A 6043-nucleotide genomic window follows, 5' to 3' on the forward strand; every position below is an offset into this window, starting at 1 on the left:
TAACCTTCGCCTTAGCCCCTACCCCCCCCCCCCTTCCTCAGGCCCGGATCTATAAGTTTTGGGCCCCCTGCAACAAAAACTGTTGGGCCTCTCCCCAGAGGCCAAGAGTATAATTGCAACGTTAATAAGTCTTAGTGATAGCTTGTTTCAATTTCTCGTTCCGTTGCACACCTAAGGGATGTACTCCCCCCCCCCGCACTGAGAGGTCTGCCCTTCGTCACATGTCACCTTAATTTTTTTAAACCTATGCTTATAGGAAAAAATTTCCGATGTCCCACTTCTTGTAACCTCCCTCCATCCCACTTGTCACAAACTGTCCCGCTTTCAGGTACCCCCTCCCCCCTTTACCACTCAGAGCCTTGTGCTTCACTTTGACACCATTTGTTAACATCCCCTAGTGCGATGAAAAGTATTTCCGACGAAGTGAAACATTTTCAAAAATCAGTTTCCTTACGCACTCGAAACCTTCGCATTCGCTTATAGTTCATGCTTCTAAAAATATTAGCCGATAAGAATGCGTCTGCTATCTTGTTTGCAAATATATGTATCAGAAAACTTATGTCAACAATTGATAAACGAATCAACTCCTTGATCAAATGTTGATATTTTTTTTATCATGCTTGAAAATATCGCCAACGAAACTTATCAAACCCCGAACTTAAATTTTTAGGAGGACAGAAATTCTCAATTTGCCGAATGGAGCCCCAAATTTTGCCGAATCATAAAAATTTTGTACAGTTAAGCTCCGATTTTCGCCGATTGATGATAATTTTTTCGAATTAAACTCCAAATTACGCTGAATGGTGATACTTTTGCCAAATAGTCCTCCTAATTTTTCCGAATGATGATAATTTTGCCGAATCGTCAGACAAAATTTGACGAGTAAGGAATTTTTCGGGAGATCACAGTGACCTCCACGACCTCCCATTGGGGGAGCGCCTGACAGTAAGACACATGAATTAAAATATGTGTTTAACAAGGAGTGTTCCTGTTTAAATATTTACCCACAGTTACAAATAGTCTAATTAAACAAAGGATTAAAAGAAAAGAACGTTTTCATCTTCTCAAAGAGCCTATGAAGATCAATGTATGGTGGGATCTGGGAGGTAGTAGGATATATTCCTGAGGGGAAAACTGCTTTCTTGGAGGTCTTAGCATAAAAGGTATACAACCACACATTTCCAGGGGGGTAAAAGGACAAGTTTAAAAAATTGCAATGTCGATGTTATCATCAGTAAACTCTCCTTTGATTCGACTTAACCTATGCTGTGGAACTAATCTTACCAGGGATCAGATAATGTCAAATAGGGATGCACCGAATATTCGTTGGATTTAGCACTGCTTGCTCGGCTGACAAATCGAATATTTGGTTCTGCTAAATAAATCAATGATCGGCTACCGAACGGTAAACAAATTTAAGCATTCGACAATTGGTAGACAAACTCTTTTTCTTTTCAACGAAGAAAAGTTTTAGCAGCACGAGGCTTAGCACAGCAGCGTTATAACCATTGAAAAGACTTAAAATGAAGGGAGTGAAGATTTTCTTTCGTGAAGCAAAGACCCCAAGTCACGTGATAAATTTTTAAAGCAAAGCATTAGAAGAAATCAGGTTTCCTTCGCTAATTTCACGCAAAACGTGTCAACCGTTCGTCGCTGTTGAGTCATGTGACTTGGAGTCTTTGCCTCAGCTTTTGCGAAGTCAATGATTGGATTTGCTCCCGCTATTTACTAATTCGTGCTCTAAGATTATAACTCACTCCCAAACCTTCACATGTAAAAGACGCTCTGATCTTAAATTTTTGGAATGGGGGAAATTTTTAATTTTCCAAATGTAAATTTGAAGTTTATCGAATGATGAATATGAGCATTTGTCTAATGGGAAGAGATAATCAGCGTCGTTATAGATACATTTTTTAAAAAATCGGAATTTTCTGTCTCCAAATTTGCCGAATCGTCAAGCAAAAAGTTGAGAAATAAGGACACTTTTTAGAGATCACAGCGACCTCCCGTCACCTCTCATTGGGACGCCCCTGTTCACACGAGTGCTGTCCGTCACTTTCTCTTTTTAGCATTTATTATTATTACCATTACCATTATTATCATTATTTTACTTTATTTATTTATTTATTTCTACATCTGCTTATCCTATAGCATTTTACCGTGAACTAAAATGGTACTCAACTCAAATGAATGAAATATAATTTTTTTAAATTTATTTTTTAGCAAAGGCTTTTTTCTCTCTTTAAATAAGGCAGTGGTGCTACAAAAGAAGGAGAGGAGTCAATGGGATACTACGCTACTGAAAGTTTTTGGGGGGTTGCTTTCAGGGGTATTTCTCACTTTTCGCTGGGGACAGAGTTCTCGTTCATGGAAGGGAGATCTTCGTGGCATTTGGGGGGCGATGCACCCCTTGTGGTGATTGGGTGGGGAGCATCCCTGTTAGCTTAACTACGTTATTCTCAACAATCATCTATGTCATTTTTTTTAAATGAAAAATAAACATTTTTAGCCGAATGTAAGTAAATGTTGGAGTTTTGTGTCGAGCTCAGCTCAACTCATAACCAAAAAACTGCGCGCAGGCGCAGAAACCATCCATCTACGCCTTCAAGCTGTTGCTAAGACAACAACTTATAGACTCCTGGAATTGCATTTGTCACTCCGGAATCTCCGATTTTTTCCGGGCACGTACGCTTTATCGCCCAGGGATTGGAACTTTCCAAGGCCGAAATCTCCGAAACGAACCAACTCGGCATTACATGCAGGTAAATGGGAAATGAGAAAGATTGACGTTCATATGGGATTGCTCTCATTTAGAGAGTGCTCCGAGGAGAGGATTTTACCTGAAATTTTTGGGGCATTGTTCCAGACCGAAGGCCTTGAGTTTTTCACAAGGGTAATAAAATATTGATGAATGCATGTCTTAAGGGGAATGAACATTAGTTAGTGAAAATGGAATCATTAAGTAAAAGAAATTGCAATGAAACAAATAATATTTATCTTTATACTAATGAACTAGAAATTTATAAGAAATTTGAGGACCCGACAGACGTTGTTCTGTTCAAACTTTGTAAATTGAAAAGTTAAAAAAATTCAATAAACTATCAAGTAACGAATAAATACCTTTGTGCTGAAGATTCAAAACATCAATAATCCAGCGTCATAAAGCTCTTTTCTCGGATGACTTTTCATCCAGAAGCTCACACTTCTTTGCATTGAAAAAGGTGTTCCTTATAACACCGAAACACGTGTCTGCAATATTTTGCAATATTTGTGCTTTATGACGTTAGATTATTGATTTTTTGAAACTATCAAGTGTTTGAACCGTTCTGTTGAAAAGAAATAAGTAAAAAAAAAAATGTTTTAAGCTGCTTTGGTGTCAGAATGCGTGTATTTATTACAACTTGTTGTTGTTGTTGTTGTTGTTGCTTGTCCCACTTGGCAGACAGAAACATTATACCAAGTCCATGAAGCCGTACGAACTAAGTCCCTCCAAAACAGCAGAAGGGTCGGAATACAGCTGATTCAGGTCACAGCCGATGCAAGAGAAACAGGGCCGATCCTAGCAGGTGTGCAGAGTGTGCACCGCACAAGGGCGACCAAAGCAAGGGGCGGCCGCAGGCCGCATCATATAGTTATTTTAATCAAGCAAAATTCCTCAAGAATTTCTCAAAAGATAACTTATAATAAGTCAAATAAATGTGCTGAATTTTAAATGCTCAAGTAAGTGCCGATTTCCCGACAGCATAGCATAGTTTAAGAAAAATAGATTGTTAGGGCACATTGTGTTGGTTCATTGTCCATTAATATCTACTCTTTACACACATGCTTCATTTGGTTGCAAAATTTATGACAGAACCGGTAATCAGGGATGGATACAGGGAAATGGCCCCCCTCCTGAAGCACGAAAGGGTGCCTTCTAAAAGGAGCAATCAGGACCCAGGGTGGCCACTAATGTTTACCCCCCAAGCTTTTATAGACCTAAACAATGAAGACATATTTTATATGCTATATTTTAAAAAAGCTGTACTGATTAGATACTCTTGCAAGAATTTCAAACAACAAATTATGTTTTTTCAACAATCTCGGATGCGTGGAGAGACAGTGGAAAATTGCGACTCCCCTGAGAGTCAAACATATATGAATGACAAACTAAAATTTTGTAATTTTCCCCCTTTACAGCATTTTTTTCGAATTAAAATCACGAATGAACTGCCCCGGGTAGTAAGTTTAAACGTAGCTCCTAAATGAATATCCAAAAGGATGCCATGACTTTTTGACGAGACTAAAAAAGGCTTAAAATGGCGTTTTTAGGACTTGAATTTTGGAAAATTTTGCTGTTTGAACCGCCGATTTTAAGGACCCAATTAAGTCTTATTCACCCCTTCCAACTTAACTTAATGAAACATAGCCTGATATTGTTGACTTTAAAATACAAAATGTGTTTTCAGAGGACAGCCCGTCTTAATGTCACCAAAAATTGCTTAAGGACATTTTTCGTATTTCTTTTTAGAAATTTTTGCGATGAAGGGCCCCGAAATCCATATGTAACTTTTCACGGCGCTAGGACATACACCCATCAATCGTCGAAGTGAGGTGGACAAAAGGGTCTATAGTTGTGTTTTTCAGATATTAATAGCGAAAAATATCCGAAAGATCCGCCGAAGCTTCTCAGCTTTGTCAACGTCACCAAAGAAAGCATAAAATTGCGCTTTTACAAATATCCGCTTGGGACCCCCAAAACCCTTCCTTCCCAAAAATAGCCTAAAATGGATTTTAGTTCCGAAAAATATTTTGGTTCGGAATATTTTCACGTTTCCCCTATCGTTTTCAAAAACAGCCAAAAATGGGTTTTTGAAACAATAGTGCTGAGAAATTACAGAAGGAAAGCCGCCAGGTCCCCTACCGTCACCAAAGACAGCTTAAATTTGCGTTTTAAACTTCAATTTCGAAAACTTTCAATGGGAGATGATTGAATCTCCCTCCCTCTAGCAACATCAACAAAGATAACACAAAACTGCTTTTTTAAAACTTCAGTTTCGGAAAATTTTCGGGAAGAGCACCGATCTTTCCTAAGCTACGGTTACAAATAAAATTTCGAATTGATTTCAATTTTGAAAGAATTTTAGAAGAGAACTCCAATATTACTTTTCCCCTGAAGTCTCGAAGAAGTTTCTAAAATAGCGATATTTGACGTCAATTTCGAAAATTTCTCCATGCACCTTGAATATACCCGACTCTTTTCTCTCCTTGCAACCAAACACAACCACAGATTACTAAAACTATTTTTCGTACGCTCGATAATTTTCTGGGAGCAATACCCCCTCCCCTGATTCTCCCTCCTCCGTCTCTGATGTCACCGAAGACAGACTATAAAATGCGTTTTTACGGCTAGTAAATTTGGTATCTATTACTTTCTTCAAAGATATAAATTGTACCTAAGGAATTTCTTACTACAATAGACCCTCGTTTTACGCGAGTTTATTTTACGCGGTTTCGATTATACACGATTTAAGATTTGACACCTTTATTTTATTTTACGCGGATGAGTTTCGGTTTTACGCGGATGCGGCAATGCAAACAGATAAAATTTTCCCCTCTTCCCAAATCCAAACTCCTAAATATTGCAGATTACACATAATAAACTGCATTTTGGTGTGCTAATAATCGAGCTTGGGCCACTGGAGACATTTTATGCGATTGGTTCCACAGCTCTTTCCAGAAGTAAAGTTATTAAACTCATACAGTTCAGAACTCACTGGAAGAAGAGCTTTTAGGAGTGACAAAGGAGACCCAAACCTACAAGGATACCGACATCGATAACACACAACCAAAAACGTTCACGTTGAAAATTTTGAGCCATTCGTAGACAATAGAAATGAACTGTCTGATTTGTTAGTAAAGGAAAAATTCTATCGGAAATGACGCAAGTGATCATAGATGCGTTAATGCTCTGCAAAGAATTACAGAGAAAAGTTCTTAATGACTGCTAAAAGACTATCATAGCCAGCTCCTCTTTATAAACAGAAAACGAAATTAATATATG

The sequence above is a fragment of the Uloborus diversus genome, chromosome 2 (genome assembly GCF_026930045.1).
Source record: "Uloborus diversus isolate 005 chromosome 2, Udiv.v.3.1, whole genome shotgun sequence".
NCBI classification, from domain to species: domain Eukaryota; kingdom Metazoa; phylum Arthropoda; class Arachnida; order Araneae; family Uloboridae; genus Uloborus; species Uloborus diversus.